Source organism: Spermophilus citellus, assembly GCF_964194105.1.
Source record: "Spermophilus citellus genome assembly, chromosome: 5".
NCBI classification, from domain to species: Eukaryota; Metazoa; Chordata; class Mammalia; order Rodentia; family Sciuridae; genus Spermophilus; species Spermophilus citellus.
Window position 1 is genome coordinate 87,343,123 of NC_138186.1, and position 24,921 is coordinate 87,368,043.

Here is a 24,921-nt window from a genome sequence, read left to right on the forward strand (position 1 = left end):
TCAGTTTCCAGATCTGTAAAATGAAAACAAAAATTTTATTCCATTGAATTATTACTCTGAAGACTGGTTGCAGAGTGCTATTAAAAGTACCAAGCTCAGTATCTGAACAATAATTTTGAATAAATTGTAATTTACCTATTCTTGATTTCCTGGTAGCATAGACACAACACTCTATCTACTTTTTATCCTGCTTGAGATACATTATTGTTTTATATTATATTCTTTTGATCTGCAAAATGAAATTTTCAGAGAACCAGGAGTGATTATAATACTTTAGATTGTATCTTAGGATTTTCATGTATCTAGAGTTGAAAGTACAAACTATTTTCTCTTAGAAAATAAGGTATCTATGAGTGTGAATGTGTACTGTGGTTTGTTTCAGCAGTAGATGAATGGCAGTTAGTGTTAAAAATATTAGGTGGCACAAAAAAGAAACTGCACTGAATCCATAGAGGAATTAAGGAACATCACCACGGAGAAAAGAGATGGACAAGATAGCAGCAAGAACAGCATAATGACAAGAACCTGGAGAATCCTTTAGTTCTGACATGAATAATGAAAAAAAAAAAATAGTGACAATCAGTCTGGGTTTTGATGCCTTATCTGATATCCAAGACTTGCTATAATTTCTTTGCTGTTTTCTAACCAAGCATATGATATTGTTTCTAAATATTAAAGAGAAACAACTCATAAACATCCTTATTACTTAGGCAGATAAGCATATTTTTTTGTGTATTTTTGAAAAGAGAAATTGAGATACAAGTTCAAACAACAATGAGAAAGCACCTTTCATCTATTAAATTTACAGAGGAAGGATTATATGCAGTACCTGCCTAGGTGTGGTGAGATGGAATGTGCTATTCCATGAAATAGGGGTATGAACTGGCATAAAATATCTTGAAAGAATTATATGTATATGTATATATATTTTTTTGAAAAAAATTTCACATTTCTACAATAATAATCCATTAACCTCATTAGTGTCTTCCAAGAGATAATCAGTGTGTCAAAATGAAATTATATTTAACTGCTGGAGCAGTTTAGCACCTATGAAATTACAAAAAAAAAAAAATAACTGATTCACTCACACTTCCTTTGGAGACAAGACTTCAGAGTGAAAAAAAAATTCTGGAAGTAAAATAAACATAGAGGAAGACAGTAACAGTAGAGACAAGGGTGTGGGGAACCAAAGATATAAACGAAATTGGGGAGGATCCTTGAATTAGATTATTTCAGAAAATTTGCTGCCAACCATTTGAGCATTACAGAGAAAAGAAATGGTAGGCATATGCAGGAACCAAAGCTTTATTGAAATGTGCAAAGATTTTTACCAAAAAAAAAAATGCTCCAAACAAAATTATGAAGAAAAAGAATAAGAAAAATAGCAAGGAGCCCTTCAGATAATGAGAGCATATTCAAGAACTTGCCCACAGGGCATCAAGAAATGATACAAAGACATGAAAGAACAGCATAGCATAAATAAAAATGTTTAGAAGTGAAATGTCAATCCTCAGGAAAGAAACAAAGATGAAAATAATTATTAGTAGTAAAAAACCACAAAATTAAAGATGATATTTATATAAATGCAGAAAAGCTCTTTAAAATATTAGGTATAAATATATATTTGGAGAAAAGAGATAAAAATCATTAAAAAATATTGAAGATAGAAAGTGAAGTTTCAAGTGAAAGTAATAGTTCTAGAAAACTAGATAACTTCCTAAAATAATACTAATAAAAAATATTTGAAACTACATGTTGAAATAGCAAACCATGAACCTGAGAAAAATGCCCCAGAATCACCAGCACCATTACATATTTAAAGAAAATTATTACCCAATTTTAAAAAAATAAAAAAACATCTTCTAGAAAGTATTACATTTAGTACATATGGGAAAGTTGTTAGATTATCATAAGAATTTCAAGGAACACTTGAAAGAAACAAATAAAAAAGTATGTTTAATACAAAGAAAGAATTTATGAGCCAATGTTTTATATCTAAGAGAATCTACTTTCAAATATGAAGAACATAGGCAATCTGTTATCAAATACTTAAGAATTTAAAGAATATTGTTTCTATGAGCATTTCCTGAGAAATCTTGCACAAAATAACCTACAGGCAACCAAAATGAGCAGAGAGACATGGATGTAAAGACTGATTATGAATAATAAATACATGGTTGCACTAGAGTTAAGATGCAATGAGAGCTACAAGAAATATAATATAGTATGCAATTACTATGTACATCCATTTATAAAATGTGAAGACATAACACAATAAATATGTTCAGTAGCCATATAAGTGGCAATATTGTACTCTTATCTGAGACTATTTTGCTTATGAGATAAAATAAACAATTGTGAAGCCGCTCCGTGCTCCGCGCTGCTGCGCCCGCAGCGTATGTTGCCGCGTCTTAAAAGATGAAGTAAAGATCATTAAAGGAGATCTGACAAAGACTCAGCACCGTGTCAAGAAAGGGGCCTAGGTGGAGTGAATCCACCACGACTCCGGCCAAGGTGGAGTGAGTCCATCACGACTTCAGCGCGAGCAGTAAGGCTGCAGCCCGAGCTGTCCGGCTCCCTCGGCCCCTTCTCCTTCTCCTCTCCGCCTTTCCACTTTGCTTCTCCCCCGCCATCTCTCCTCCCATGCTCAGTCCCTAAATCTAGATCTCAATTTCTTTCCCCCACCCCGCCCGCTCTCCCGCGTGTCCAGTACCCGGCCCGCACGACCCCGAGGCGCTGCCTCCCCTCCCCCAGCCCGCACCCCCTCTCTGGGGGTCCCGAAGGCCACAGCTGGGCCGCGACTGCGGAGCACCATAGAGCAGACTCTTCACCACGCGAGTGAGCTGCCGAGTTAAATGGAACAGCTAATGAGTGACAATTTAAAATCTAAGTGACCCAACATGGCAGTGGACGCAGAGAGATCAAGTCTCTAACCCCTTCAGCTGCGCGAGCATAGGGAGAAGTAAACTGTCAAAATACTGTTTGCTCAGGACCACTAGGCACTGTTGAGCTGAAGGGGATCCCGGGCGAACAGTCAGCATTCTAGTTCTGGTTCGCCTGCTTCTAGTGACTCAGCACTAATGATCCCGCTGAAATAACTAGTCGGCCCACCTGAAATCACAGAGGTAAAAGCCAACTGAACACGATAGTCAGACCCAGGGTATCCCTCTGCTGACAACAGAGGTCCCTTGCACCAGCTACCAGGGGAGTTGCTACCTGAGGGCAAACAAATTCGCTGGGGGTCCTCAGCCCCAAGCCCTACAAACTTAGGGTCTGAGGGAGGCAAACAGAAAGGGTGTGCCCAGGCATCCATGGAAACAGGGCTCCCAGGAACAGCAGACCCAGCGTGTAGCCAGTATTGTGGCAAGCTTCACAGGTGAGCGGGGCCTGGCTTGAGGAACCACAAGAGAAGGCCCTAGGCACTCAGGATTGGAGACCCGCACAGTCTGGGAAGAAGAGCTGAGGAACAGTGATTGGTTCCCACCCATCAAGAAGAGAAGCCTGGCCCAGTTCCCACCTACTGGAAGAGAAGTTAATTGAGCTCTATGACTGCATTTATTATTATTATTTTTTTAATGATTATTATTGGTATTTTTTTTTTAATTTTATTTTCACTTTTTGTTGTTGATGTTGTTGTTGCTCTTCAACTTTCTTATTAATGGTTTCAATTTTTTAAAATTATTTTTATTCTATTGTTATTACTATCATTTTTTAAACTTTAATTTCCATTTGTTTATCATCATTATAATTTTTTTTTGGTTTTAAATTTTTATTTTTTCGTTTTTTCTTTCTTTCTTTTCACTTTTTTCTTCTGTCTTTTCATTTCTTTTCAATTTTCTTATTCCCCCTTTCTTGAGTTCTACCTGCCTACAGTCACTCTCTTTAGTGACTTCTTCCCTTCCCTTCTAATACCTCTCCTCCCAAGCATCAAATAAATTTAGAAGAGTAAACAGTAACTCAGCAGTCAAACAAAACAAGAAGTATCATGAGCATAAAAAAGCAAGGAAGAAATGGAGTAAAAACAATGAAGGACAGCCTAAATATTCAGGAGGACCTGGAGTCATCAGAAAAATGGCCATATAAAGAACTCAAGGAACACCTTTGACAGATGGAAAGGAACCTTAAAGATCACATTGAAAATGAATTACATAAACAGATAAAAGAAGAAGTTAAGCATCTTTATCAGGAGATAGAGATTATAAAAAATAATCAAACAATAATTCTAGAAATGAAGGAAATGATAAACCAAATTAAAGACTCAATCGAGAGTATCACTAACAGAGTGGAGCAAGTAGAAGCCAGAACGTCAGATAATGAAGACAAAATATATCATCTTGAAAAGAGTCTAGCCAACTCAGATAGGCTGGTAAAAAATCACGAGTAAAACATCCAAGAGATTTGGGATAACTTAAAAAAACCAAACTTACAAGTCATCGGGATAGAGGAAGGCACAGAGATTCATGCCAAGGGAATGAGTAACTTGCTGAATGAAATAATTACAGAAAACTTTCCAGAAATAAAAAAGGAAACAGATATACAAATTGTAGATGCATACAGGACACCGAGCACACAAAATTACAGTAGACCAACGCCAAGACACATTGTTATGAAGATATCCAATATACAGAACAAAGAGAAAATATTAAAAGCTACAAGAGAAAAGAGGCAGATTACATTTAGGGGTAAACCAATAAGGTTAACAACGGATTTTTCATCACAGACGGTGAAAGCGAGAAGATCCTGGAACAACGTATTTCAAACACTGAAAGACAATGGATGCCAACCAAGAATTCTGTATCCAGCAAAATTAAGCTTCAGATATGACAACGAAATAAAAATCTTTCATGATAAACAAAAGCGAAAAGAATTTGTAGCCAGAAAACCAGCATTGCAAAGCGTCTTGAGCAAAACTCTACACGAGGAAGAAATGAAAAACAATAACCAAAACCATCAGCGGGAAGTGCCTCGGAAAAGACAGAGGACGGGGGAAAGCTAATCATGGAGAAACAAACTAAATTTAAAAAAAAGATATAAATAATCAAACATGGCAGGAAGTACAAACCATATATCAATAGTAACTCTAAACATTAATGGCTTAAACTCTCCAAAAAAGCGACATAGGCTGGTAACATGGATGAAAAAAACAAGTCCAACAATATGCTGCCTCCAGGAGACACATCTGATTGGAAAAGACATACACAGGCTCAAGGTAAAAGGTTGGGAAAAAATATACCACGCATATGGTCCTCGTAAGCAAGCAGGGGTGGCCATTCTCATATCGAATAAAATCGACTTCAAGACTAAGTTAATCAAAAGGGATAAGGAAGGACATTATATACTGTTAAAAGGAACCATTCACCAACAAGACATAAAAATTATCAATATTTATGCACCAAATAATGGCGCTGCGACATTCATAAAACAAACTCTCAAGTTCAAGAATCAAATAGACCACAACACAATAATCATGGGCAACTTCAACACACCTCTCTCACCATTGGACAGATCCTCCAAACAAAAGTTGAATAAAGAAACTATTGACCTCAATATCACAATCAATAACCTAGACTTAACTGACATATATAGAATATATCAACCATCATCAAGTGGATATACTTTTTTCTCAGCAGCACATGGATCCTTCTCAAAAATAGATCATATATTATGCCATAGGGCAACCCTCAGTAAATATAAAGGGGTAGAGATAATACCATGCACTTTATCAGATCATAATGGAATGAAACTGGAAATCAATGATAAAAGAAGGAAGAAAAAATCCTACATCACATGGACAATGAACAATATGTTACTGAATGATCAATGGGTTACAGAAGACATAAAGGAGGAAATCAAAAAATTCTTAGAGATAAATGAAAATACAGACACAACATATCGGAATCTATGGGACACAATGAAAGCAGTTTTAAGAGGGAAATTCATCGCCTGGAGGTCATTCCTCAAAAAAAGGGAAAACCAACAAATAAATGAGCTCACACTTCATCTCAAAGCCCTAGAAAAGGAAGAGCAAAACAACAGCAAATGTAGCAGAAGGCAAGAATTAATTAAAATCAGAGTAGAAATCAATGAAATTGAAACAAAAGAAACTATTGAAAAAAATTAACAAAACAAAAAGTTGGTTCTTTGAAAAAATAAATAAGATCGACAGACCCCTAGCCATACTAACGAAGAGAAGAAGAGAGAGAACTCAAATTACTAACATACGGGATGAAAAGGCAATAATACAACAGACGCTTCAGAAATACAGAAGACAATTAGAAATTATTTTGAAAACCTATATTCCAATAAAATAGAAGATAGTGAAGACATCGATAAATTCCTTAAGTCATATGATTTGCCCAAACTGAGTCAGGAGGATACTCACAACTTAAACAGACCAATATCAATAGATGAAATAGAAGAAGCAATCAAAAGACTTCCAACCAAGAAAAGCCCAGGACCGGATGGGTATACAGCGGAGTTTTACAAAACCTTTAAAGAAGAATTAATACCAATAATTTTCAGGTTATTTCAGGAAGTAGAAAAAGAGGGAGCTCTTCCAAATTCATTCTATGAGGCCAACATCACCCTGATTCTGAAACCAGACAAAGACACCTCAAAGAAAGAAAACTACAGACCAATATCTCTGATGAACCTAGATGCAAAAATCCTCAATAAAATTCTGGCGAATCGGATACAAAAAATTGTGCACCGTGATCAAGTAGGATTCATCCCTGGGATGCAAGGATGGTTCAATATACGGAAATCAATAAATGTTATTCACCACATCAATAGACTTAAAGATAAGAACCATATGATCATCTCGATAGACGCAGAAAAAGCATTTTACAAAGTACAGCATCCCTTTATGTTCAAAACACTAGAAAAACTAGGGATAACAGGAACTTACCTCGACATTGAAAAAAGCTATCTATGCTAAGCCTCAGGCTAGCATCATTCTGAATGGAGAAAAATTGAAGGCATTCCCTCTAAAATCTGGAACAAGACAGGGATGCCCCCTATCACCACTTCTATTCAATATAGTTCTCGAAACACTGGCCAGAGCAATTAGACAGATGAAAGAAATTAAAGGCATAAAAATAGGAAAAGAAGAACTTAAATTATCACTATTTGCAGATGACATGATTCTATACCTAGAAGACCCAAAAGGGTCTACAAAAAACTACTAGAACTAATAAATGAATTCAGAAAAATGGCAGGATATAAAATCAACACACATAAATCAAAGGCATTTCTGTATATCAGTGACAAAACTTCTGAAACGGAAATGAGGAAAAACACTCCATTCACAATATCCTCAAAAAAAAAAAATACTGGGGAATCAACCTAACAAAAGAGGTGAAAGACCTATACAAGGAAAACTACAGAACCCTAAAGAGAGAAATAGAAGAGTATCTTAGAAGATGGAAAAATATACCTTGTTCATGGATAGGCAGAACTAACATCATCAAAATGGCGATATTACCAAAAGTTCTCTTTAGGTTTAATGCAATGCCAATCAAAACCCCAATGGCATTTCTTGTAGAAATAGATAAAGCAATCGTGAAATTCATATGGAAAAATAAAAGACCCAGAATAGCAAAAACAATTCTAAGCAGGAAGTGTGAATCAGGTGGTATAGCGATACCAGATTTCAAACTATATTACAGAGCAATAGTAATAAAAACAGCATGGTACTGGTACCAGAACAGGCGGGTGGACCAATGGTACAGAATAGAGGACACAGAGACTAATCCACAAAGCTACAACTATCTTATATTTGATAAAGGAGCTAAAAACATGCAATGGAGAAAGGATAACAACTTCAACAAATGGTGTTGGGAAAACTGGAAATCCATATGCAACAAGATGAAGCTGAACCCCTTTCTCTCGCCATGCATAAAAGTTAACTCAAAATGGATCAAGGAACTTGATATCAAACCAGAGACTCTGCGTCTGATAGAAGAAAAAGTTGGCTCCGATGTACAGATTGTGGGGTCGGGCTCCAAATTCCTTAATAGGACACCCATAGCACAAGAGTTAACAACAAGAATCAACAAATGGGACTTAATTAAACTTAAAAGTTTTTTCTCAGCAAGAGAAACAATAAGAGAGGTAAATAGGGAGCCTACATCCTGGGAACAAATTTTTACTCCTCACACTTCAGATAGAGCCCTAATATCCAGTGTATACAAAGAACTCAAAAAATTAGACAATAAGAAAACAAATAACCCAATCAACAAATGGGCCAAGGACATGAACATACACTTCACAGAGGAGGACATACAATCAATCAACAAGTACATGAAAAAATGCTCACCATCTCTAGCAGTCAGAGAAATGCAAATCAAAACCACCCTAAGATCCCACCTCACCCCAGTAAGATTGGCAGCCATGATGAAGTCAAACAACAATGAGTGCTGGCGAGGATGTGGGGAAAAGGGTACTCTTGTACACTGCTGGTGGGACTGCAAACGGGTGCAGCCAATTTGGAAAGCAGTATGGAGATTCCTGGGAAAGCTGGGAATGGAACCACCATTTGACCCAGCTATTGCCCTTCTCCGACTATTTCCTGATGACCTTAAAAGAGCACACCACAGGGATACTGCCACATCGATGTTCATAGCAGCACAATTCACAATTGCTAGACTGTGGAATCAACCCAGACGCCCTTCAATAGATGAATGGATTAAAAAATGTGGCATTTATACACCGTAGAGTATTACGCAGCACTAAAAAATGACAAAATCACGGAATTTGCAGGGAAATGTATGGCACTAGAGCAGATTATGCTTAGTGAAGCTAGCCAATCCCTAAAAAACAAATACCAAATGTCTTCTTTGATATAATGAGAGCAACTAAGAACAGAACAGGGAGGAAGAGCAGGAAGAAAAGATTAACATTAAACAGAGACATGAGGTGGAGGGAAAGGGAGAAAAAGAAAGGGAAATCACATGGAAATGGAGGGAGACCCTCATTGTTATACAAAATTACATATAAGAGGTTTTGAGGGGAATGGGATAACAAACATGGAGGGAAATGAATTACAGTAGATGGGGTAGAGAGAGAAGATGGGAGGGGAGCGGAGGGGGGATAGTAGAGGATAGGAAAGGTAGCAGAATACAACAGTCACTAATATGGCAGTATGTAAAAATGTGATGTGTAACCGATGTGATTCTGCAATCTGTATTTGGGGTAAAAATGGGAGTTCATAACCCACTTGATTCTAATGTATGAAATATGATATGTCAAGAGCTTTGTAATGTTGTGAACAACCAATAAAAAAAAGAAAAAAAAAGGAGATGTTTTGAATAGGTACCTTTAGATACTACACTGAACCAATTCATGGTAACTCTAAAGAGCACAGTGTAAGACATGTGCATTAAGACCTAGCTTTTAATCACTTTTGAAAGTTATTCATCTTCAAATACAATGAAAAAAATGATTCATATCTACAGTCTATGTGAAGAAAACATGGAAAAAGATTTGCCGATGATATATTATTATCTGTATTGTGCCACGTGGGCTTATTCTATTACCAGACTGCTTTTATTACATTATTATATGAATTATTACATTACTGTACAAATGATATGAGAAACAGAACAGCAGTAGAAATAAAGAAGTATACTCATGAAAAAAAATAAATAAACAATTGTAATCTAACTAAATCCTATCATCTTTGTATGATTTAGAATGAGGAAACAATGCAGCAGGAAAGAAGTCAAATGAAATTTAGTTCAAATATCACTATAAATTCTTAAGGCAACTTACCATGGGTAACTTACACTAGAATGAGATTCTATTTCACATCTTGTAAAAATGGTCAAGATAAAATAATAAGTTAAAGAGAACCCTGATTATACTAAGTGTAAGGGAGGAGATGTTGATTAACTGAAGCATTTATTCTCTTCTAGTGGGAGTAGATATTGGTATGACTTCTTCAGAAAAAATCCTGAAGATATCTATTAAATCTATTAGAGGCCATCAGTTTCACTCTTCTATAATAAAATTACATGCATACGTACTTTCACTGAAGCATATGTGTGAATTTGTTCATAGTAGCATTATTGTTAACTGGGAAAACACTGTAGAGTTAAAATGTCAATCAACCATAGAACAATAAACTGTGATATGTTCATGCAAAGTAGTATTAGACAACAATGTATTTTGTGAACTACTGATGTACACAATTACATGGATAGATTCCACAACAATTGGGGGGACATAATTTAGAATTCAAATATTGTTTTGATTCTATTTATATGAAGTTTAAAAGCAGGCAAAACTAAACTATGGTATTAGAATTGAGTCATGATTAGTATCATGGAAATGGAGTTAGTAATTAGGAAATGGATTTAGGAAACAGGACATCTGAAGATTTCTTCAGTTCTAAGGTATCATAGTTCTTAAAATTGATGGTAGCTATATGGATTTGTTCTCTAATAATCCACATATTATGTTTACCAATGTGTATACATACATTTGTAAATTTTTCTGCTCATACAGTAGCTGATTGATACTCTGATAATCTCACATCTCCTAGCTGCTGAGAATGTCTGCTGCTGACAGTTCATAGCTGAGTCCCTCCCTTTGCATTGCCCTTGGCCACAGAGAACTCCATTTTCTAAAATTATCTTCCTCCCTGGAGAGAAACCGCATCCAATGAGTGAAATGCAAGAATACAAATGTTCAGCTTCTTTATCACAGGTTACGAGAACTCTCAAGGGTCATCCTAGCTCAATAACTACAATAAAACTATGTTATGTGTTGACTTCTTTTTCTGCCCAGTACTGCTTTCCCTGATTCATTATAGATATCTGTCCCCAAAACATTCTCCAACACACATTCTGCACTTAACATTGTATCTACATCTACAGAGTCTACATCGAGGGATCTCAGTCTAATTCAGTAAGTATGAGAAGAGGTCCTTGAAAGCAGACTCTAAAATAGGAATTTAAGACTGCATAAAAATGCTCAGTCCATCTGACAATGGGGACTCCATTTCTAGTGTTAAATAGAGAATAAATAAACTTTGATGTGTCACAATTGTTAAAACTGTCACCAGTAGTACTGCATCACTGGTGAAAGAGAACATATGCTATATAATTACTTCTGGAACTTAATGACATGTAGAAAATAGTAGGTATGAGCAGTATGCAATGAATAGACTTTTACTGAGAACCACTTTTTAATTAACCATTTTTTAATTTAATTTAATTAAGAGTGACAATTACAGGGGATTGTCAATTAAAGTCAAAATATGAAAGGCATCGAGACCCCTGGCAAAATACAAGGAGTCAATTTACCACTGGTAGGCAGTCAAAGCATAGGACCAGGTTCAGAAATTAGTGATGAAATCCAGTGGAGCTTCACAGAAGGTTGAATTCTCAGTTTCCCAAGCCAAAGTCACGAAGAAAGAATATTTATCTTAGACTCAGAATGAGCATAATTGATTAGATATAGTTGAGAACCTGGATGTTCCACTTTTCCCTGATCCCTCTTATCTGGTAGAATTATCTTCTGTCTTCTTTGTTAGAAAATAATGGTCCTCTTGCAAAGGAAGTTTTGCTGGTAGATAAGCTTTAGTAGCAAAGAGGGCCTGAAGGTAACGATTCCACAGTAGAAATAAACACTCTTATTACTTAGAACTTGGATTTAATATTATTTTACAATAAAAGGAATCAGGGGTCTTTGGGAAAATGACTGACTCTTAAAATGGGGCAAAAAATGTATAAGATAAGCATGGAATATCTTGTAGTGACAGAAAGTAAACAAATGCTAAATAAATACACACACACACACACACACACACACACACACACACACACACACTAATGTGAGAGTATCAAAGGGATATATGAGTCAACTGCAAGATCTCCTAATATCAAAATGGGAAAAATTGACCATTTATAAAACAGTAGTGGATTTTAACCAAGGTATCAAATATCCATTATTCCATAACACATTATTAAAAGTAATTGAATAGATAAACAAATCTGGAATAACAGGCAAATCTCTGGGAAATTCCAAGTAATTTATATAGCTTTTTATCCCAGAAGGAATTAGAATATAAGTCACCACTCCTTAAGCATGAAGTATATATAATGATATCCTTTGAACAGATATTATATGGAAAGAGGGTGTGAGAGTTATCAGAATTAAAATGGAGGCACTTGTATCAAACACAAATGAGAAAATAAATAAAATTAAATAGACCAGGAATTTATGGGGAAGGAACTTTTTCCATGTATGTATGATATAAAGAACTATCATAAGAGACTCTATCAAAGCCACAGCCTTGCAGAAAAGCCACTGTCCTTTCCACAAAGAACACCTTCGCAAGAACATCTGCCCAGCAACTGCCTATTTAACCTTGGACTGAAGAATTCCTTGTTATTAATTCTGCTAGTCGAGGATTATTGTTTCAGAAACAGTTTATGCAATCCTCTTCATCTTACCTTTTAAAACTTCTAGGTATCTCTGCATCCTGGTTTCACCTGGGTCCTGACCATGGTCTCCATGGCATGTCCATCCTACAGTTGACAAATTCCCTATTGATTCCCGAGTAAACAATATTCTTTCCCTGAGCGCTTCTAAGTTTGTTTTTTGGTTGAAAAGAAATAAAAGAAGTACAGTGGAGAAACATAATCATTTTAGAGGCTTCCAGGGAGAAGCATCATGTGCTGCTTCTAGATTCCAAGGTCTCCTGACATGCCTTGGCATCCTGTCTCTGACCCCATCTTCATATCACCTTCTCTTTGTGTGTTGTAAAGCTCCCTCTGTCTCTGTCACCCAGATAATATAAAATCAGCTCCTCCTCTGAAGATTCTTTGCCACACACCACCTTTGTCTGTAGGAGGTAATGTTCACAGGTTCTTTATATTAGAGTATGGGAATCTTCATTCATTTCACTACAGAAAGCTTTTTTTTCTTCTTTTTTTTTTTTTTTTTACTGAAGGTGATAGATTTGTGAAGATGCAAGAGAGACTACACAAAAACAATTAAAACAACAACAAAAAAAAGAAGCTAGGGACCCATGCAGACAATGAAAATATCATGTTATAGAAATTTATTAACTATTTAAGACTATTGAGTGGGTAATATCTCAGCAATAATCTCAATGATAAGAAGGTATGAAGAATTCAAATATCTGGCAAATGAGCATCCATATCAGACAGAAAAAAAATGTTCAGGTAAAGATTCTAAATAAGGAATGTTTGCTTTAATAAATGACAAAAAAACCCAAAGTCATATAACTAATATATACTAGATGAGAAAGAGCAAATATGCTTGGAAATATAGACACAGGTCAAATCAAACAGAGCTTTGTAGACCAGGGTAGAGAATTTATCAATGAGCCATTCCTGCATTCAGGTTTAGTCTCATTATCATCTACAATTGACAATACAGTATATGTTATTATGGTGCCATTAAACACTTATTATAATCTGATCTCCTTCAATATATAACTTTCTTCCAACCTCTGCTTTGTTATCAGTGTCGGACTGAGTGTAGAAATAATTTATTTCAAATTACTTAGTCACCTGAATTACTAATATTAGCATAATATGTGAAGTGTCTGAATCTAATCATAATTACAAAACTTACTTATCTATGCTCCATGACTCAAACCCTTGTTATTTGATTAATTTTCTATCTGAACTGATAAACAAAAATCTGTATATTCAAAATTAATATATTTAGTGAAGAAGCTATGTCTGTATTTACATGACATTTCTGATGTTACTCAACAATGATGCACTAAAAATTAACAAATTTTGATCAAATAAACAAAGAATTTCCAAAGGTCACTTTTACTTTGTGTTATATGGGCATATCTTTTAAACAAATGTCAACTTTTAACATGAATTGTTCTCTGTATTGTAATTTACCGAGCATTGCTTGAAGAAATTCTCTATAATACCTTCCAATCCTCCTTTGTACTAAATTCTCATTTGCTAAAACTATTGCATCTCACAAAACCCTTTTACAAAAGGCAAATTCTTTAGAAGGGTAACATATCAGCTGTTAATGTGTCATCATTTATTCAAAGATTAATAAACTAGTCAAACCACATGCCCCATAATTGCAAACCAGCAGCTCTTAGCAGAATCTGGCTGCAGGTTTGTCTTGTTTGGCTAACACTGCAGTGTTTGCACAGAATTTGAATTTTAATGACTTTAAATAAGGTGTGCTTCTTCCAATTTTCCAATGGCCCTTCTAGTATTGTTTACACCAGGTTCAAATCACATATGTATTTTACTTTTACCATTATGACCCCAGCAATGTTCTGATGTTTTTAAGGAAGAAAAGAAAGCACCACCCCAAGTTAGTACACCTGTGTAGCTGAAGAGGACAGGCCCAGAGAACTTTAGGATCCCTTTCTGGGTTTTGTTTTGCAACATTTTCTCTTGATTATTTTACCCTATACTGATGACTCCCAAATCTATATAATCATATTCTGCTCTGATCTCTAATTCTATCCAGCTATGTCCTTGTACTTACATCTATGTTTCCATAGACAACACTCTCAAACTCGCTTTTACTTTCAAGTTTCCTGATTCAAAGACCCAGTGTTGCTCTACTGCAATGATCCCCCTGCATTTCTAGCACATGGGAATAATCTTGGTCATAGTGGGTGTTCTATTTTTGTTAATTTTTATTTGCAAATATTTAAGACTCAAAGTTGCAAAGATAGTAGAATGTTCACATAATGCTCATCCATCTTTTACCAATGGCAACATTTAAAATAGCCATAATCTATTTTCAAAGCCAGGAAATGGATATTGGTACAATATGATAAGTAAAATTACAAACTTTACATAGATTTACCAATTATTACACATATTCACTTTTGTTCTTTTTTCTTTTTCAGTGATAATGTGGTGAAATTTTATTTCATGTACAGATTTGTTTAACCACCACCACAGACATGGAGAAAAACCTGTTTCATCACCAAAAATAAATTCTTGCTTTTCCTTTTAGTAAGAAACCTGTCTTACATCCTGGCTGGCTGTTCTCCATCAATATAATTTTGTCATATTTAAAGTGTTATGTGAATGCAATCATACAATTAGAACAGTTCAAGATGGAATTTTTCACACACAACTTTATGCCCTTTAGACCTATCCTAGTTGATATGTGTGTATCAAGAGCTTGTTTCTTTATATAGCTAAATTGAATGTTTTCTGTATGTATCTTATTTTGCATCTACATATTATTTTTGGTGAAACATCTTTTGTCCATGCATTCCTAAATAGAAGTCTTTTGGCTTATTAAGTGTTTTGCTAGTGTTATTTTCTAGTTTGTGGCTTAAATTATTGTCCTCTTAACAAAGTGTTTCACAAATAATAATAATAATAATAATAATAATAATAATACTTAATTTTGGTGAACTTCCAATATATTTTTTTGTTCTTGTTTCATGGATCATACTTTTGCGTTCATATCTTCATTTAATCCTACTTCAAAAAGAGTTTTTGTTGTTTTTGTCTAAAATATTTATAGTTTAAAGTTTTAAAATTATATCTACTACCTGCTTAAATTAATTTTTATATAAGGTAAAGTTCGGGTTAGATTCATATTTTGCTTATAAAGTTAAACTGCTGGGCACAGTAGCACTCACCCTGTAATCCCAGGAGGCTGGGGCAGGAGGATTGCAAATGTGAGGCCAGCCTGGGAAACTTAGTGAGACCCTGTCTCAAGATAAAAAGTAAAATAAATGAGCATAGGATGTAGCTCAGTGATAGATCACTCTTGAATTCAGTCTTCTGTACTAAAAATTGATTATTTCAAATCATATATTAAAATAGTATCCTTTCTTTTTACCTTTGTTTTCTTGTCAAAAACCATCATAATATGTTTTTGTAGGTCTATATTTGGTGTCTCTAGTCTGTTCCATTGATTTATGTGTCTGTCCCTCCTTCAATACCATACTGTCTTTTTACTGTGGTTATAATAACATCTTAAAACTAGGTTGTATGATTCCTTCAACTTTAGTCTTCTTCCTGAAAATATCTTTTTAGCTATCCTGTCTCTTTTATATCTTCATATGAATTTTAAAATAGCTTTTCTATATTTGAAAAACATAGCTACTGGAATTTTGATAGGAATTATGGTAGCAGAATACAACAGACACTAATATGGCATTATATAAAAATGTGAATATGTAACAGATGTGATTCTGCAATCTATATTTGGGGTGAAAATGGGAGTTCAAAACACAATTTGAGTCTAATGTATGAAAGATGATATATCATGAGCTATGTAATGCTTTAAATAATCAATAAAAAATAAAAAAAACTATAGAATAATTTAAGAATAATTGACAACTTTAGTATGTTGAGTCTTCTAGTCCTTAAACACTGCATTTCTCTATAGAGAATATTTCTCATACGTTTAAGTCCACTTTAAATTTTATGCCTATTTTCTAATTTTTAGTCTGTAGATATTCTACATTTTTAAGTATATACTTATTCCATTTTTTGATTATTTAAGATGTTATTTAATTTATTTTTGTTCTATTTCCTCCATATTATTATTATGAAATATGATTGAAACTTTTTATTGACACACAATATTTGTACATATTTATGAAGTATAATGTAATGATTTGATTCAGGTATGCATTGAGTTGAGACTGACCCAGGATAATTAGCATGCCCATCTGTGTGTTGACCTATTTGAATACAGTAGTTCTAATTTCTTAATAGAGTACAGAGGATTAAATGCATAAGTAAGTTATCTGAAAATAGATTTTTATTTGTTGTTTCCATATTATTAACAACTGCCATTATGACTGGTGTGAGATAAAATCTTAGAGTAGTTTTGATTGGCATTTCTTTACTAGAGATGTTGAACATTTTTAAATATATTTGTTGATTGATTGTATATCTTCTTCTGAGAAGTATCTGTGCAGCTCCTTAGCCCATTTATTGATCATGTTGTCTGTTTTTTTTTTTGTGTGTGTTAAGTTTTTTGAGTTCTTTATATATCCTGGAGATTAGTGCTAAATGTGATCTGCATGTGGCAAAAATTTGCTTCCAAAGTATAGGCTCTCTCTTCACCTCATCAATTGCTTCTTTTGCTGAGAAGAAGCTTTTTAGTTTGAGTCCATCCCATTTATTAATTCTTGATTTTATTTCTTGCACTTTAGGAGTCTTGTTAAGGAAGACAGGGCCTAATCCAATATAATGAAGATTTGGGGCTGCTTTTTTCTCTATTAGGCGCAGCGTCTCTGGTTGAATTCCTAGGTCTTTAATCCACTTTAAGTATTGTGAATTGTGGGAGATAGGAGTTTATCTTCATTTTACTGCATATAGATTTCCAGTTCCCCCAGCACCATTTGTTAAGGAGGCTATCGTTTCTTCAATGTATGTTTTGAGGCCTTTCTATTATGAGATAACTGTATTTATGTGGGTTTGTCTCTGTGTCTTCTATTCTGTACCATTGGTCCACCAGTCTATTTTGGTGCCAATACCATGCTGTTTTTGTTACTATAGCTTTGTAGTATAATTTAAGGTCTGGTATTATGATGCTTCCTGCTTCACTCTTCTTGATAAGGATTGCTTTGGCTATTCTGGGTCTCTTGTTTTTTCCAAATGAATTTCATGAATGCTTTTTCTATTTATATAAGGAATAATGATGGGATTTTAATTGGAATCACCTAGAATCCATACAGCAATTTGGGTAGTATGGCCATTTTGACAGTACTTGGGAATCAACTTAACAAAAGAGGTGAAAGTTCTGTACAATGAAAACTACAGAACACTAAAGAAAGAAATTGAAAAAAAAATTAGAAGATAGAAAGATCTCCCATGCTCATGAATAGGCAAAATTAATATTTCTTTTTTTCTAATATGTATACTTCTTATTTTCCCTTTTCTGCTATATTACACAAAGCAAAACTTCTAATACTGTGTTGAATAGAAGAGATGAAATGATGTATTTTTTCATGTTAGGGAGAATCATTTCAATTTCATCAGGAATCATAATTTCACTGCAGGTTTTTATTTATCTTGTTTTGCAGGTACTTTTATTATTACCTTCTATTTCTAGTTGACTAAGAGTTCATCTTGCATAAGAATTGGCTTTTATCAACTGATTTTCTGCATCAATTGATAAAAATCATATAGCTTATGTCCTTTAAACTATTAAAATTTGGTGGATTACAGTGATTAATTATCTAATACTTAGTTATATTCTCAAATCATGTTTAATCCCACTTGGTCATGGTACATTACTTTTTATGTATCAGTGATTATATTTACTTATATATTGCTGAGAATTTTTGCATCTGTATTCAGGACAGAGATATATCTGCAACTTTCTTTTATATCTGTTATCTTTGTATGATTTTTGTGTCAGGGTGATTCCAAACTTATGAATTGGGAGGGATAGCCTTCTCTTTAATTTTCTGGCAGAGATTGTGCAGATTTATTGTCATTTCTTCTATAAGGGGTTGGTAGATATCTGGACCCAGAAATTTATTTTTGAGAAGGTTTGAACTACAAATGGAACTTTTTTATCTCATATAGCTCTTTGAGTTTCTATTTTATCTTGTGAAACAAATGAATTACAAATCTCTGATTTCCATTGGCCATCCCAGAAACAAATGTTGCAATATGATGTTTGTGCCTGCATTTTCTTTGTATTTTTTACTGATCATTAGTGAAGATTTTTTTTTTTTTGAGGAGGGTAAGTGCTATAGTTTGTGAAAGTCAGCTTCTATTAGCCAACTATTGTGGTACTACAGTGAACACACTAGGATGCTCAGGAACAGCATTCCAAATAGGGATGAGATCTGTTGCAAATGCTCTGGTGTATGTGATGAACAGAAAGAAAGATCAGTGTCACTAAAGTATGGTGATGAGAGGGTAAGTAACATGGGCAGACCAAAGACAGGTAGAAGCTTCTATTTAAACTGTGGTGAATATTTATTCTAATTTGGTATGAAGCCATTGTAGATTTATAAAGAACACAAGTATATGACCTGATTTGTACTGCTAAAATATTGCTGTAGCTAGTGTGGGTGAAAGAATATATTACAGAGGCAAACAGGAGGGGTAGGGAGACAAGACAGTAGAATATACAGGAGTTCAGATAGATAATAGAGCATTGAATTAGAATGTTGACAGTGGAAATATAATAAATGATTGTGTTCAGGGTGTTCAGGGTATATTTTCAAAGATCATCAATAGTTCTTATTGAGGAATGCTGTAATATGTAGCCACAAAGATTTTTTTGTTCAATATAGGTCCTATCATTCATATATATATATATATATATATATATATATATATATGTATATATATACATATATATATATATATATATATATATAAATTTTGTAGAAATATGTATTATATATAGACAACAATATTTCAAAATCATTTTTGATTTAAAGTGAGACTCTCTTCTTATTATCAGTACAATTATAAGAATGATTTCAGATGTTTCTTAATACACTATACAATATATGGTAGGACAAGTGAAAATGTTATTAAAACACAATAATTAGCTTATTGCAATGTAAAAGTGCAGCATTTTAATCATTACAACAATTATAAGTTGACATTAGCCATGTGTTTTAGGACTTTCCTATAAACATTGTTCAGGGGCAGTATTTCATTGATCATTTTAGATCTGTGTAATTCTTTGGTATTTAAGACTGTAGAAGGAGGAATGGCATTTCACTTAATTGTTAGAAGATAATGACTCATTAAATTAATTAGGTCATATGTCTAATTTTAATGCTAAACAATTTAGAAAAGCAAAATGATTTTTAACTAAAATAAATGAATCAGTGAGTAATTCTCTGTGAAGGGTATTATTTTTTAACATATGGTATAAAACCAGTTGTAGTTATAAAAATTACTTCTAAGCAGAAAGACTAAATAAACTCTCCAAGGTGCTCTATTTCCATTCAATGAAAGAATTTAAGATAGGGCTAAATAATAATTTGAAATAATTCAATACATCTTCTAAATAAATGAATAGGAATCTCTTTACAGAATTCTTATCCCTGTCTAAATATTAGAATATCTATGGGAAATTTTTAAAAATATAGATGCCTGATCTCAGCCTCAAGTTAACTAAATCTAAATTGCTAGGAATTTCTAGCTACAGTTTTTGAAACTCCTTGGATGTTTCTAATCTTGGTAAAGTCCCAAGATACTGATTTATTTGGTTTGGGATGTGTCCTAGGCATTGGGATGTTCAAAAGCTGCCCACGTAAATATAATGTGATTTCCAGGTGGTAACACTGTTTTTCAAACTATTTTTCCCCATCCCCTTACAAACAGGTGAGGATGAATGACCTAATAGAAAGATTCACTTGCTCTCATCATAAATACAACACACATTCTCTCTCTCTCTCTCTCTCTCTCTCTCTCTCTCTCTCTCTCTCCTCTCTCACTCTCTCTTAAAAAAAATAAATAAATAAATACAACACACAAAACATAGTACTTCTAAGAATAAGACTTTGAAACAAGAAATTCTTTAATTTATTTAAATATATATATATATATATATATATATATATATATATATCATATCATCATTTTAATCTAAGGCATGCAGCCACAAGAAAACTAATATAAACTATATTCATTAGTTTATTATATGTATATACATAATGGTGATAATCACCTCAATACTGATATTGAGTAACTAATTACCTGTTCGAATGAACTTTTAGTCTTACAGTGAGGGGTAAGATGAAAAACTTAATACATACAATAATTATAATGGCAAAAATGAAGTCTTGCCTTCACTTTGAAATTTTATTGCCATATGATTTTATGCTTACAAAGTTTTTAATCAATAAAATAAATAACTTTTTAAATAACAGAATTCAGTGTGGGTAGAAAATATAAATAAAATACTACAGGGATTCAAAGATTCTAATGTTACTTTCATTTAGGGAAATCAAAGATTGTCCTTAAAAGTAACTAGGAGGGTATGTGAGAAGGATCTTAAGAATATTCAGCAGTTCAAAAGATGGAAGTAGGAAAAGGGCATTCAAATATTATGAACAACACAAGGCATGGATATGCTCAATAAATGTGCCTGGCTGTCTTGGTGAAATATGTAATGTTATAAATTGTATTAGTAATTTTGTTGGAATATATATATATCTCTAGTATGGGTATAGAAGTAATGTCAGATATGTAGGTTGGGAATGTTTGCTGATAGAACTGGAAGGCTGAGATCAGGAGTTTTGACTTACTTCTGTAGGGAGCAGAAAGTTACTGAAGTCTAATGAGCTCATGCACAAAGAATTAAAGATGGTCTTCAGGAAAAAAAAATCCATTAGAAGTATTTGCATGTCCTTTGAATGAAGAAGGAAAAGCAGTGAATCTCAGCATTATTAAAATGCTCTAGGAGAAAAAAGTAGCAGCAAAGTAGCAGGATACAAATCAACACCCAAAATCAAAGGCATTTCTGTATATCAGAGACAAATCCTCTGAAAGGGAAACAAGGAAATCTATCCCATTCACAATCTCCTCAATAAATAAATAAATAAACAAACAAATAAATAAAGTGCTTGGGAATCAACCTAACAAAAGAGATGAAAGACTTCTACAATGAAAACTACAGAACACTAAAGAAAGAAATTTTAAAAGAACTTGAAATATAGAAAGATCTCTCTTCTTGGATAGACAGAATTAATGTTGTCAAAATGGCCATACTACCAAAAGCATTATACAGATTTAATGCAATTCCAATCAAAATCCCAATGGTATTTCTTATAGAAATAGAAAAAACAATCATGAAATTCTTCTGGAAAAATAAGAGACCCAGAATAGATAAAGCAATCCTTAGCAGAAAGAGTGAAGAGTTGGCATCACTATACCAGACCTATACTACAGAGCAATAGTAACAAACACAGCATGGTATTGGCATCAAAACAGACTGGTAGACTAATGGTACAGAATAGAGGACACAGACACTAACCCACATAGTTACAGTTATCTTATAGTAGACAAAGGTACCAAAAGCATACGTTCGAGAAAAGATAGCCTCTTCAACAAATGGTGCTGGGAAAACGGGAAATCCACATGCAACAAAATGAAATTAAACCTGTATCTTTCACCATGCACAAAACTCAATTCAAAGTGGATCAAGGACCTAGGAATTCAACTAGAAACCCTGTGTCTAATAGAGAAAAAATAGGCCCAAATCTCCATCATATGAGATTAAACCCCTAGTTTCTTAATAAGACTCCTATAGCGTAATAATTAAAATCAAGAATTAATAAATGGGATGAATTCAAACTAAAAAGCTTCTTCTCAGCAAAAGAAACAATCAGTGAGATTAGAGAGCTGACAGCTTGGGAACACATTTTTGCCACACATACATCAGATAGAGCACTAATCTTTAGGGTATATAAAGAACTCAAAAATCTAAACACACACAAAAAAAACCCAATCAATAAATGCACAAAGGAACTGAACAGATACTTCTCAGAAGAGGATATACAATCAATCAACAAATATTTGAAAAAATGTTCAACATCTCTAGCAATTATAGAAATGCAAATCAAGACTACTCTAAGATTTTATCTTACTCCAGTCAGAATGGCAGCTATTAATAACACAAACAATAAGAATTGGGGAGGATGTATGGAAGAAGGCACACTCATGCATTGCTGTGGGACTGCAATATGGTGCAACCAATATGGAAAGCAGTATGGAGACTTCTTGGAAAACTGGGAATGGAACCACATTTTGACCCAGCTATCCCACTCCTCTGTCTACAGGACTTAAAAACAGCATACTACAGGGACATAGCCACATCAATGTTTATAGCAGCACAATTCACAATAGCCAAACTGTGGAACCAACCTAAATGCCCTTCAGTAGATGAATGGGTAAAAATAATGTGGTTTATATACCAATGGAATATTACTCAGCAATGAAAGAGGAAAAAAATCATGGCATTTGCAGGTAAATGGATGACACTGCAGAATATAATGCTAAGTAAAGTTAGCCAACACCCCCCCACACACAAAAAAAAAATGCCAAATGTTTTATCTGATGTAAGGAGGCTGATTTATAGTGGGGTTGGGAGGAGGATCATGGGAGGACTCTACATAGGGCAGAGGGGTGGTAGGGGAAAATAAAGGGGCATGGGAGTTGAAAAGATTGAAATGAGATGAACACCATTACCCTGAGTACATGTATGAAGACACAAATGTTGTGAATATACTTTGTATACAAACAGAGACATGAAAAATTGTGCTCTATATGTATAATATGATCTGTAATGCATTCTGCTGTCATATGCAACAAATTAGAATAAAAAATAATTAATTAATTAATTTAATTTAATTTAAAAATGCATGCTCAAATTAAAGTGATGGTAAAAGTAAATAAATGAATAAATGATCAAACAATGGAAAGAGATATCATTAGATTTAAAGGACCCAATGATTCAATAAATAAAAAGGGACTACAGAATACTTCAAGTATTTAAAGACTTAGTTATCTGGGAGAATGGTAATGAAATAAATAAAAGTAATATTAAAAAAGTATAGCACATATTATCAAATATTAATTTTATCACTCATAAAATATTGTTTCTCTTTTTTTCTCCAGCTTTATTTTTTGACCCTCTCCTATGTACATGCCTTAAATATACAGAGGAGATGCTCACTTCCACCTCCTGGCCTTTGCCTATGCTGTTCCTTCTGCCAGGAAATCTTCCCTAGGTATCTTCTACCATTAATTCATATTACACTTATTTATTTGTGTCGAGATGGACCTCAAGAAGCCTAGTTATCTTCTACCCTTAATTCATATTACACTTACTTATCTTGTACAGAATGTTACTTTTGGGGGAAGCCTTTCTGACACCTCAATTCAGCAATTAGCTATGTATTGAGTGATTAAGTATGCTGGGCACTATTCTACAAAGACATTTCAGATAGTAATAATAGCAACAGTCAAAGAAACTTAAAAGAGGAAAGTATATGACATGCAAATGTTATCCCTTCTGGGGAGGGGGGAGCAAAACAAGGGATGAGGGTAGAGAGAGAATGGATTAGAAAGGTTATTTATAGTCTTGCAGATCATTGAAGACATGTTAGCTTTTATTTGAACTGAGGCAAAATATCTTTGAAGGATTTTGAGAAGAGGACTAAAGTGATCTGACTTGTGTTTTAAAAGAATGAGTTGGCTCTTGGGAGATAGGAGCAAGGTCAGAAGAAGGAGATGTGAAATAAGTGGCTATTTCAATTATCCAAGTAAAATATAAAAATGGCTTAGAGCTGCTGAGAACATATTGTGAATGTAAAACTAGCATGATTTTTTGATGGATTGCATATGAAGGAGTCAGAGAAACACAAGTCAAGAATGAAGTCAAGGTTTTTATCCCCCAAAATAAAAGAATGCACAGACATTTGACTAAGAATGAGGGAGAAGCATATCAGATATTCAGTTTTGAATATGTTATGGAAAATTTCTCTTTGACATCCAAGCATGGATCCTGAGTAGGCAGTTAGATAAGTAAGTCTGAGGCTGGATAATGTTTCTGTGCTGGAAATAGAAATTCAAGAGTATCATGATAGCAAGAGAGTGAAGCTATTGCCTCTCATCTTCAACCCCAAGCTTCTTACCGCACTGATTCTGAAGCTGAAACTCTGCAAACTTGATTCTTATTTAACAGTGTATTTCAGTTCCTATAAATAATGGGTGTTCTAGCTCCTTGGAAGGTGGGGAGAGAGGCAAAGACTTGATCCTCTGTGATATACCTGTTGGTTGTGTCACACTCAACTTGATATATACTAAGTCAGTATGTATTTGCTCCAGTAGTGGCTGTTCATTCCAGAGGCACGAGTTAATTTCAGTAGCAACTGGATTCAGCTTCTACTCTCTTCCTTCACTTCTAGAAACATCTTTATTGTTCCCCTTTTGAGGT